Source organism: Mustela nivalis (genome assembly GCF_964662115.1).
Source record: "Mustela nivalis genome assembly, chromosome: 12".
In the NCBI taxonomy this organism is placed as follows: Eukaryota; Metazoa; Chordata; class Mammalia; order Carnivora; family Mustelidae; genus Mustela; species Mustela nivalis.
The window spans coordinates 8,242,161-8,255,333 of record NC_139031.1 but is presented as its reverse complement, the minus strand read 5'-3'; the positions used below and the strand labels follow the sequence as shown (position 1 = coordinate 8,255,333).

General features: G+C 35.1%; 1 protein-coding gene across 1 annotated transcript in view; it reads left to right on the top strand.

The window, feature by feature from the left end:
• CNTNAP2 (contactin associated protein 2) overlaps positions 1-13,173 on the top strand; it is a 1,362,616-nt gene that overhangs the window by 196,037 nt on the left and 1,153,406 nt on the right. The gene's annotated exons all lie outside the window — the stretch shown is intronic.

Here is a 13,173-nt window from a genome sequence, read left to right as displayed (position 1 = left end):
TTGTTGCTTGTGCTTTTTGTGTACCCCAAAAATCATTGCCAAGACCAAAGTCAAGGATCTTTCGCCATGTATCTTCTTTTAGGAGATTTATGAGTTTAGGTCTTACACTTAAGTCTCTAATCCCTATTGATTTAATATCTGTGGGTGGTTTAAGATAGGGGTCCAGTTTCATTCTTTGCTTGTGAATATCCTGTTTTCCTAGCACCATTTTTTGAAGAGACTATCCTTTCCCCTTTAAGTATTCTTCATTTCTTGTCAAATATTAGTTGACTGTGTATTCACGGATTTATTTCTGTGTTTTTTATTCTGTTCCATTGGTCTATGCTTGTTTTTATGCCAGTACCACACTGTTTCGATTACTATAGCTTTGTAGTACAGTCTGGAATGAGTAATGCCTCATCTTTGTTCTTCTTTCTTAGGATTGCTTTGGGTATGTGGGGTCTTTTATAGTTACGTAAGCATTTTAGGATTATTTTTTCAGTTTCTGTGAAAAATGCTATTGAAATCTTGATAAAGACTGCATGAATCTATAGATGGTTTGGATTTTCTCCAATCTGTTGTATGGGCATTTTAACAATAATAACTTCTCTAATCCATGAACACACAATATCTCCCCATTAATTTATGTTTTATTTTATTTCTTTCATCAGTGTCTTAGTTTTCAGCATATAGATCTTTTACCTCCTTGGTTAAATTTATTCCTATTTACTGTTTTTGATGCTATTTTAAATAGAATTTCTTTTTTCTTTAATGTATAGAAACAATTGAATTTTTATGTTGATTTTTTTTTATCTTGCAACCTGACTGAATTCATCTATTAGTTCAGTTACTTAAAAAGATTTCCATGAGGATGTTTATAATCATCCTGGATGAAAGTGATTTGTCTATTTTCTCAATTCTTAAAGTAACTATAGTCTTCCACTAAAAGGGCACACAGTTTCTATTTTCGTGATTTGTGGTTTGTGAAATAGTTTCAGAGAAGTGAAAAATTTGCTTTGTAAATCTGACAAGCTGAAGTAATGGGAAAAGTTTTATTTTCAAAAACATTTTATTTTCAAAATACATATATTGAATAAACAAAGTATTAAAAAATATTTGTTTCTGAAACTGTTTTTCAGTTTCCCAAGCAAAATAAAAGTCTACTTGACTTATGTCAATACCAAATTAAGTCTGCCACATAGATATTTTGATGCTACTTAATATTTGATTGTCCTTTATCCTTTAGACAAAAAGAAAAGATAGAAACTGGGGATAGAAAAGAGGTCGTGTTTGCAGAGAGATTCTATGTACAATGATATTTGAACTTCTGTGGGTGTATTTTTCCCTGTGATTTTATGTTTCAGTTTTTAATGCTTGTCAAGTCATAGTTTAGGCCTTATCCATGCTGAGTTTTAATTATTCAATGAAATACTTGCCCAGGATACTTAGTTCAGTTTACTACCAAGTACACACACAGACAACATGTTTTATAAAACTTGGTCCTAATTGTTCGGAGCCTTTCCAGTGTATTACAAAAACAACTTCAACCCAGTGGATTTCTGACTGCACTTTTGCCTCCTAAGAGCATGATCAGCACTTGTGCTCAAGATCCTTTACTTTCTTCTCTCAATTTACTTATTATTTGCAACTCCAAAGAGATAATCTGGCCTTAGTTGTTTTTATTTTAGGTTTGTTTGATTTGAGAGTATTCTGCTATAGTCCATGGCTCCTTGTGTTTTGCTAATTTCAATACATTCTCTTCTGGGTCCAAGTAGTATTTCACCAAGAAAATTTTGCTCATTGTTAGACCTTGCTTACCTTAGTAAGGTTTGCTTCATCAGAGAAATTGTACAGTCAAAAGAGTGATAGGACCTTCCATCCTGCTATAGTTTTTAGAAGTTGTTTAGATTTTGATTGACAAACATTTTGTAGTGTTTTGTATTTGTGTAGTGATAATTTAATTTAAAAAATATTAATAAGAGGGGGCACCTGGATGACTCAGTGGGTTAAGCCTCTGCCTTCAGCTCGGGTCATGATCCCAGGATCCTGGGATCGAGTGCTGCATCAGGCTCTCTGCTCGGTGGGGAGCCTGCTTCCCGAACCTCTCTCTCTCTCTCTCTCTCTCTCTGCCTGCTGCTCTGCCTACTTGTGATCTCTCTCTGTCAAATGAATAAATAAAATCTTTAAAAAATATATTAATAAGAAAAGCTCATTTACTAAATCAAAGGGAAAATGATTTTCTCAAATTACCACACTTTTTTTCAGAAGGGACCACAAAATGGTGAGAACAGCAAAAGGAGGCTCTGGTTTAGTGGAGTGTGGTGCAATATCCAAATGATTTTGGGGAAAAATAGTCCTCAAGGATTAGTTCCTGTGTGCACTGCTCTCCCACACACATGGGTTTTTTTGTTTTGTTTTGTTTTTGCATTCTCTAGGCAAAGTTCCTGTGCTTTATGGAAAACGCAGTGATATATATTTACACCTATTAGAAGTTTCAATCTAGTGGGAGAAAGAAGCATAACACACGTAAGTCAGGTTAAAGTTAAAAAAAAAATATGTAGACTGAAGATAGAACTAAGTGCAGAAAAAAAGAGAAATTAGATTTGGCCAGATCTGAAGTAAACAAACAGTACTTGTATTTTAAATACTGGAATTTGACCAGAACACTTGAGATAGTATATGAATGTAAATTATTAATTTGGAATATCATTAATTTTAAAATATTTGGATTTAAAATCATTTATAATATAAAGAGAGAATTTAATTTGAATGTTAGAGAAAGGACACCTGATCTGCAGTTAGCATTTCAGTATCATTAGGTATAGAGGTCAGAATGAAGGCAGAGGAGGAGAGAAATGACTCTGTAGGACCCTCCAGTGCGGTAACATGGTTAGGCAGGGTACTCCTACGTGATCAGAATGTTACTGCTGAGAAAGAACACCTTGAAATCTAATGAAAATTTTCAAGGTTGTTAAGGAAGAAAGAAGTTATGAACAGAGTCGTTTTCATCAGATTGATGTTTTCTAATAATAATTTCTAAAACCAATAAAAGTGGTTTCTGAAATTTTGGCGATATATAAACCTCTCTAGAGACTTTTCTAAGTTCTTTTAAAGAAGAAAGTGCAACATAATGGTGAAAATCTTTCAGTTTTGCTCATAAGGAACAATTGGGCACATATTGAATCAAGAAAAGTGCTGAAATCATTGAACAACAAAACTCAAAGTGGTCATATTTCTTCATTTCCCATGTTGTTATGGTGATTTGTGTATTCAGAGCCCCACAATGTGAGCGGCATGAAGGAGACGTGATTATGCATTGCTGAATGCCTGAAGAAGAGTTCACTAGGAAGAAATTACTGCTTTAGCATAAATGCATTGTTACTGCTTGAATGATGATAGCTGCGTGTTGTCTCTTTTCTCTACTCAGCAAACACAATTCATTTCCAGGTTTTGGTGTTACATCAAGCAAAAGACTCCAACTGAGAAATGGTACTATTATATACACACACACAACTCCCTTAGAAGCCTTTTTGCTATGAGTCGATACTACGGACTGTGCAGCATGAAGAGTCTGTGGGGTCCTTTAGAAAGGAATATTTGGAAACATGAATACCTTTACATTGTGTATTGCTGTGTGTTCATGTGAAAGAAGGTAAAAATTAGGTGGGCTACTTTTTTTAATCTTCAAGTGATACCACTTTCCCAGAAGTGTTTGTGAAGACAACAAAGATAATAGTTTTACAGTCTAAATTCTCCTATCATAACACCAAATATCATCAAATCTAATACATATGAAGAAAGTATAGTCATGTTAGGATCTTTTGTTAGTATTAACCTCTCTAATGTGAATGCCAGGGATTAGCAGTAAAACTGTACAGAGATAATTGTATGGATTTTTAAATAAATCATTGCTAGGATCTTTTTTGAAATTTCAAAGGATATTTTTAAATAAATTAATAGTGTATCTCCTTCTTGGGAAAGTATTCCTCACATTGTAGCAAGTTGCTAGCCAGAATTGCAAATGCTAATGATTCAATTTTCATGTTCTGTTCTCTGCCCACGCATGTTTTAAAATGTCATGTCCACCATTTTGTCTTGCTTACTACTCTCATCTTGAGAATCCCAATTTCAATATTCTAAGTGAAAAAAAAATATTGCAGTTGACGAATTCTGAAACTGTTAAATATTTTGAGCTCTAACTAGTGCAATTTGACATGCTATATACACCTTTAAGAATTTAAGACAGAGGGGCGCCTGGGAAGCTCAGTGGGTTAGGCCTCTGTCTTCGGCTCGGGTCATGATCCCAGGGTCCTGAGATTGGGCCCTGCATCGGGCTCTCTGCAGCAGGGAGCCTGCTTCCCCTTCTCTCTCTGCCTACTTGTGATCTCTCTCTCTCTTTCAAATAAATAAATAATGTCTTAAAAAAGTAAAAAAAAAAAAAAAAAAGAATTTAAGACAGAATTTATATGGTGCATGTTCTACTCTGCATGCTGATATATGTTACCATTTTCTATTGCTTACCAGACAGTGGGTGTTCGGCATGTTGTGGAAATAGGCCCTGTAAAAGATGACTGTAACCAATAGCACTGTCATTAGTGGGAAAATGTTAAAAAAAGTTATTTAATCTCAACTTATGGGAAAAGGAGCAAGTAATATATGACATTGCTAGTAATAAGTAGTAAGGGAGTTGGAATTGGGATTTTTTTTTTTTTTTAATATCCAGTGCTCTAAAACTTTCTGACTTCTCTTAAGCACAATGCAAGTAATCTTACTATTGGAGTTTCTTCTATTGCATTGTATCTTTCTTTTCAGGGCTTATGATCTCTGGGTTGTGAGTTTGAGCCCCACATTGAATATTGAGATTACTTTTAAAATATTCAATATAACTTTTAAGAAATAAAAAGACAATGAAACAGAAAACACTGGGAAAGGCAATGAGATGACAGATATTTTTAAAAATATTAAAATAATAGAAATTCTAGAGAGAGAGAATAGAAGGGATAAATTTAACCTTTAAAGTATTTGTAGAATGTTTTTCATAAGTGAAAGCCATGTGTTTTTAGAATGACAGGAAAATAATGTCCAGCCAAATGGATGAAAAAATACCCTTATAAAGGCACGTAATTATGAAATTTCATAACAATCAGGATAACATGAAGGTTCTACATGTTTCCTGTGAAGAAATAAAACCCTGTCACATACAAGAGGTGGTGAATTAAAATGGCTTTGAACTTCCCAACAACAATACTCAAAGCATATAAAAACTATAGAATATTGCCTTAAAAATTCTAGGGAAAAATTATTTCTAACATAGAATTCTTTATTCAGCTAGTTATAACTCAGATGTGAATTATATGCAAATACCCGCAGTCATACAATTTTGTATGTCCTTTGCTTTTATGCCACGGAAGCTAATAAAGGATGTTCCTTTACAAATAAGGAAGTAAATCTAGAAAGAAGACAAGGATTCAGAAACCCGGAGATCTAACAGAAACGATCTCCAGCACCACAGAGAAGGGAATTCTTGGGGTGACCACCGTCCATGAGTAATCGAGTACAATTATATCAGATTGGATCATTTTGAATTAGCAGACAAGCATATTGTGATGGTCCTCATAGGTCTTGTGTTCAAACCAACATTTTAACCTGGCAAAGTTTCCGAAAGATGTGTTCCTTCGAACAAAGAAACTTCTGCAAAACCAAATATTTATGAGCAAGATAAATTCCTCCTCATATATGACTAAAAATCTAGTTTGGTACAGTCCCTTGGAGGAATAACTTTTCATTTATGGCAGAATTGGGCATATTTATATTAACTGACCCAGGAATTCAACTTGTAAGTAAATACACCTGAGACAGAAATGGCTAACGCTAATGTGGTTTTACTTTATATCAGGAGCTTTTTTTTTTTTTTTTAAAGATTTTATTTATTTGACAGAGACACAGCAAGAGAGGGAACACAAGCAGGGGGAGTGGGAGAGGGAAAAACAGGCTCCCCGTGGAGCAGGGAGCCCCATGTGGGGCTCCATCCCTGGACCCTAGGATCATGAGCTGAGCTGAGGGCAGATGCTTAATGACTGAGCCACCCAGGCACCCCAATTTCAGGACATTTTTAACACACAAACACGTGCACACACACACATATTTTATCATTTTAACTCTCACCTTTTATATATATTTTATATTGTACAAATGAAGAAGTCGAAGCACATGAAGCTCAGTTAACTTCTCCAAGGCGACATAGCTATTTATACTTTTATTCAGATGAATGGATTAGGAAACAACATAGAATATACTTGAAAACATTGTCAAGTGGAAAACATAACATGTTGCAGAGTGGCACACCCATGCGGTAACTAAACACGTGAAAAAAAAAGTAGATGGAGAAGATACAGCCAGTAGTGTTTATCATTTCAGTGGCTGGATCAAAATATCACTCAGAGCTTCAAAACCACACAGTATGTGTGTGTGTGTGTGTGTGTGTGTGTGTGTGTGTTTTAAAGATGTATTTATTTATTTAAAGAGCGGGAATGGGGAAGGGTGGGAGTGGGAGGGGCAGGGGAGAGAGAGTTTTATGCAGACTGCACACTAACCATGGAGCCTGATATGGGGCTCAAAATCACAACCTTAGCCAAAACCAAGTCATCTGTGCAACCAGCTACACCACTCAGGTGCCCCCATAATGTTTTAATTTTTAAATAATCTAAAATATGTGGTAAGGTACAAATATTATTAAATCTGTGAGGTGTGACATCATTCTTTTTTGTATTCTCTCTGCTATTCTGCATGATGGTGTCTTTCATAACTTTATAAAGGGGAGAAAATGCAGTCAGTAACTCATTGAATTATCTGTCTTTTAATCTTACAGCAGCCCATGCTATTTTTGTAATCCATATATAATACAAAAGGATCATGTTTTATATAAATATACAAATTAATAAATGATATAAAATAAAGGTAAAAAGAGATCCTGTCATTCCCACTCAGTAATTCAGTTTATTTTCTCTAAACTCATTTTTTTCTATATGTTGAGTTGAAAAATATCTTTTCCTACTCTAATCTTCTTCCTCACAAGTGATGCAGGTAGACTGGATCCAAGAACCCAAGGGAGGGTCCCACAGGACCAGCCAGGAGGGTCCTGGTTTCATGCAGGATAGAAATCAAATGTGAGCCAGAGAAAGCAAGAGTTTATTGAACAGTGCAAGTGGCAGAGAATGGCAGGCTAAAGGTCTGGGAGACCTAGAAAGAAGAGTCTCATCCTTGCTTGGGGTTGGGGTTTATATTGGAAAAGGGTCTAGGGTATGTGTTCCTTCAGGAATCCAGACTAGGATCTGATCAAAGGCTAGTGTCAGCTGAATAATAGATGTTATTTCATAAATTACTGAAGATCAAAGTGTTGATGCCAGCATCAGCTGAGGTTTGTCTGAAAGTAACATCCTGGAACATGGTCAGGATCTAGCTCTTCTTAGGTGTTACCAGGTGTTTGGGGGCTAGGACAAAACTCAGAAAATGATTTACTTCCTTGTTTCCCCCTGGAGGTGGGAACATGGCTTCTTTGGCTTATTCGGAGAACATGAGTAAATGAGGCCTAGCAGAAAAAGAGTAGAGACCGAAACATTCTAGAATGGAGTCCCTTCAGCTTCCCTACCTCCCAGGGAAGATGTTAAGTAATCAATTTTGTTGTTGTTGTTTTTAAAGGCAATAATTTTAGTCAAAGTAACTCTAAATGCTTAAATACTAGCCTAGAACCTGTTATTTAGACTGTTAGAATATGGTGCTTCTCTCATTTCATTATATTTCCTTTTGATGCTTTCCTTCATTCAAGTAAATGCAGTAATTTGTCATGAGATAGAAAGTGTTGAGAAATATTTGCTATATTTTTCTAAAACCTGGATAGAATGACTAAGCTATCTGTAAATCATTTTCTGAAGTTAGTGAAATTCAATAATATGACTAAAATGTAAACTTTTATAAATATTATACATCTTAAAATATTTGAACATATTTTTCTAGCTTCTAGTTTATGTGTGACTACTTCACAAACTATATTCAGTCATATCAGCAAAGGAGAAAAACATGCTCACTATTTGCTGAGTGAAATTTTTAGAAGATATATATATTATCTCAGAGGCTTTAGAAATAGTGAAATACACAGTAAAATAGCAATAATATTAATGCATTCCTATTTCCCTATTATTAATTAAAAGAAAACCCAAAATTGTAATGAAGTAAAATAAATGTAGGTTAATTTTCCTGCTCCTTATTAAAATCCATTTAATGTATAGAAGGAACTATTAAATATTACCCACTAATGATGTACCTAGTTTTGGCTATTTCCACCTTTTCTTTTTTTATTAACATAAAGTACATTATTTGCCCCAGGGGTACAGGTCTGTGACTCATCAGTCTTAACACAATTCAGAGCACTCTCCATAGCACATACCCTCCCCAATGTCCATAACCCAGCCACCCAATCCCTGTCCCCCCACCCCTCAGCAACCCTCATTTTCTTTCCTGAGATTAAGAGTCTCTTATGGTTTGTCTCCCTCTCTAGTCCCATCTTGTTTCATTTTTTCCACCCTACTCCCCACGACCCCCACCCCGCCCTCCCTTTCAAATGCCTCATATCAGACAGATCATATGATAATTGTCTTTCTCTAGTTGACTTATTTCACTCAGTATAATACCCTCTAGTTCCATCCATGTTGTCGCAAATGGCAAGATTTCATTTTTGATGGCTGCATAGTATTCCATTGTGTATATATGTACCACATCTTCTTTATCCATTCATCTGTTGATGGACATCTAGGCTCTTTCCATAATTTGGCTATCATGGACATTGCTGCTATAAACATTTGCGTGCACGTGCCCCTTTGGATCACTACATTTGTATCTTTAGGGTAAATACCCAGTAGTGCAATTGCTGGGTGTTAGGGTAGTACTTTCAACTTTTTGAGAAACCTCCATGCTGTTTTCCAGAATGGCTGCACCAGCAGCATAGGAGAGTCCCCCCTTTCTCCACATCCTCTCCAACATCTGTCATTTCTGGACTTGTTAATTTTAGTCATTCTGACTGGTGTGAGGTGCTATCTCATTGTGGTTTTGATTTGTATTTCCCTGATGCTGAGTTGAGCACTTTTTCATGTGTCTGTTGGCCATCTGGATGCTTTCTTTGCAGAAATGACTGTTCATGTCCTCTGTCCATTTCTTGATTGGATTATTTGTTCTTTGGGTGTTGAGTTAAATAAACCAAATTACTCAGTCCCTTAACTTTCTATTATCCATTATTTCATAGGATCCATCAGGAAATTTTTTAAAATATTCTTTCATGTTAACAGTAAGAAAAGTAAAAAAAGTAAAAGTAAAAAAATGTAAAAAAAGAAAAGATGAGCATATCTAATGGCCTACTCAAGTAAAGCACAGAAAAAAATGAGAATAATTAGTTCTAAATCTTATATTATTTCTAATATATAATGAGAGAGTAAGCTATAATTTTTGTGATTTTATTTGCAAATAATTCAGGAAAGCCAGAATGGTATGGTGATTCTTTTTAAAAATATGTACTTCATTCTTTAGCTTGCTGTGCTTGGTATTAGAATCTGTGGAGCATTTCAAAGGTGAAATAGTTTTCACTCCCAAGGAATTATAATAATGAGTAGAAATATACATAGAGATGCATTATAAAAATCCAATTATACATGTGTAGAAAATATGCACAGTAACATATATATAAGTAGTTCAAGTTTCCATGCCAAATGTAAGTATGAGTCCATTTTTAAACATCTCTTGCTTAATACGTGTGTCATACCATTTAGTGATGGGAATAGGCTAAAATGTAATCTAAACACCAGGTTTACAAAACCTGATGTCTGACTGAGGAAAGCACTGATTAAAAATAGCAAGCCATGTAGTTTCTAAGAGAATTGGTACTTGTCAGATTGCAGAATTTTGACAAAGGAATGTTTTTCATACAGACTCAATCCAGATGTGTGCTTACCTTGGCTGCAGAACTGTGTATTTATTTCCCTTGGTGTTTTCCTGAATTAATAATTTCTCTTTGAAAGGGGGTCATTTGTAGCCAGTGGACTTTTCAAGCTGTGTTTATCTTGAATTTGCAATTCAATTGAATTGGAAGAAAATATATTTAAATATGGATCATTTCAGATAAAAAAATAAGGCCTCCTTTAATGGGGAAAAAGATACTAGGGAATAACTTAGCTCAACATCTAGTAGAATATTTATCAGTCTAGTTCCCAGCATTCATAAAAGCTGTAAGTAAAGGGAAATCCTCTAGGTATCCCTCAACGTGGAGGTCAAGAGGTGAGATAAAGAAGTCATCAGCTTAAGTTTTAGGGTGTGACTTTGATGGTATTATTACAGAATGAATTTAGATTCTTTTTTAGAAACTACATACTTTTCACAGTTGTCAGTGTTTATAGATTGGAACAGAGGTGCATTCTGAGGCCAATGCGTGTTCAGCTCTGCCCCGTGGAAGAGCCAAAGAGCAACAGCAATCTGAGAGCATTGGGTGTACCAGGCATCTAGATCTGGGCTCCTGAATACGATTCGCCACCAACAGGGTTAAGGCCTCCTCGAAAAAAAAAAAAAAATGGCTGATGCCAGGGCTGAGATAGGGGAAGCACATGATGAGTCGGAAACATCTGTTTATTCCAGAAAGTGAGAAAGTACTCAAGATTGATGGTGCCGGGTTGAAAGTATAGAAATGCTAGTTTCAAGAGAATCCTGTTGGCCAAATTTGGAACAATCTGAGCATCAGAATAAATGTAATAGATTATAACATTGAATAAGAATCTTTGAGTTTCTCCTGTGATAAATAAAAACCTAAGTGAATTAAGAGAAGAGTTCCAGTTGCAGTGTAGAAGGAGTAAGGGAATCAGAAAATTACAGTATGGGAGCCATCATTGTAATTACTAATTCTGCCAAGAGATTCAGTAGGTACAAAAACTAAAGGGTAAAAATTTGATGGGGGAATGGAGTATTTACATAATCTGAATGTACTTTCCCCTATAATACTTAATCGAATAGGAAGAAGTATACTTTACTATGGTGAAGGCTTCACAAGTGATCAAAATTAATATTACCAATAATGGAACAAATGGGTATCATTGTGTACCACCCACAGGAAGCTTCACTTCTGTGATATTTCTCTCAAAATGTACAACCTAAATTTCATCCTAAAGTATATGACAAACACAAAGTGATGGGCATCCTACAGGAATCTGATCTGTAATTTAAAAGTGTTAAGGTGTAAAAGCAAAGGGAAGAGCAGAAAAGGTTCTAGAGTGAATGATGCATGAAAACTAAATATGCCATGATAATGAACTTGGTGAAATCTAATTAAGGTTAGTACATTTGATGGTAGTAATTAAACATAAATGCCATGATGTTTAAGGTTATTGTGGTTATGTAGGAGAATATCCTTCTTTGTAGAAATTGAATACTGAACTACTTGAGATGATGTTGGTAACTTACTTTCAAGTGATTTAGGAGGGAAAAAGTTCACACTTTTCTTGAAAATTTTCTGTGAGTTGTAAATTATTTCAAAATAAAAGAAAATAGGAAGATGGATAAGTAATAGTTTTGAAAAGAAAGTATTAGAGTTAAATGACTAGTTTAATTCAGAATTGAACCTCAGTAATTGTAAATGGTACTAAGAACTTGAAAAGCAAATGACAAAAAAATTCTAAAGAATTTTTATTCTATGGAAAATTTAAAAGTTAATTGTTCTAAAACTTGAAATAAAGATACTTGAGGCTAGTCAGGAAGAAGTGAAACAGATTTAGGCTTTTAAGACATGTTTGACAAGTTTCCATGCTGGCACTTTTAGAAATATTATTTGTAATGAGATTGAATATCTAACTTGGATATAAAACTGACTTTAAAAAAAAAAAAATGAAAGGCTGGGATGAAAGGTCTTCCCAATCCTACCCCAGAGTATGCACACAGAAATACTGAAGTCTTTAGGGACATGTCAGTGTTAGAACAATTATACACAATTTTTTTTTTTGTGTGTGGCCTGGAAGAATGTGTTTAAAATGCCATCTCCAAGTTTGCAGATGAATAATGTAAATATGCAGAAAAAAACAATTCAGTGTATTTATAGAAGAATGGGTTATAAAATGCTAGCCTATGTTAGAAAATAGGCCCTGGAATGACTAAAATTAATTTTCTAAAGTCATTGGTCCTATTCCTTGATGGACCCGAAAAGTTTTAAATAATCTTGACAAAATGAGCTGACCATACTCATCATTGGGAATCTTCTGGAATACTGTTTGAGGTTATATTTTTGAACCCCAGGAGAGGTATAGCAGACCTGGGGTGGGAGTGGGGAAATGTTGAAACTTAACAATTGTCTTCAGCATCAGGACTAAACTTTTAGCTTTGTGCTGGGTGATTTCTTGAGTCTATACCAGCATTTCTTTTAGTCATATTTTTCCTAGTTATGTAGCCATGTCGGCCAAGCTCTAGCCAGCATTCTGCCCCTAACCTCTCTGTCTTCACACCGGTGCTTCAGAACTGGCCGTTCTGCTTAAAACGCTGTTCCTCTACCTCACGGCTCAGTCATTGTCAGGATCTCTCTCTAATTTCTGCCTTTTCTGGCAACTTTTCTGGAACATTTTGTCCACATCCGTCTACTTCCTCTGAATATATAAGTAGCACATGTTGTTGGCATAATTTCTTGAGCAAGTAATCATTCACTGCCTTGTGAGATATCATGGGGTATTGTCTTACTATTCAGATCTACCTGTATGTACTTCTCCGACTGAAAGTGAGATTCTTGAAAGCTGAATCCTGTCTTGTGTCATTAATCCAGTGTTTTCTGTGGCCCAGATGCAGTGCCAGTTGCTGAGGAAAGAAAACTATTTTTCTTTTCCAAATATGCTTTTGTACAAATTACAAAAGTTTTGGATAGATTAAAGAGAGGAACAGGTTAAAAATATGAAAGTATATTAGTAAATATGTGTATATTGAAAGCTCAAAGAGTTATGAATGTAAAAAGAATGTTTGTGATTTGACATCAAGGAGAGGAACAGTGCCTTTCACCAGACACTGAGTTCACATCCTTTGGATATGATTAAGTGAACTCACTAAAGCAATCTGTAGGTTCTTTATCTCATGTTAATGTAAATTATTATTCTATATGCCTTAGACCTCAGGAATATAACCTATATT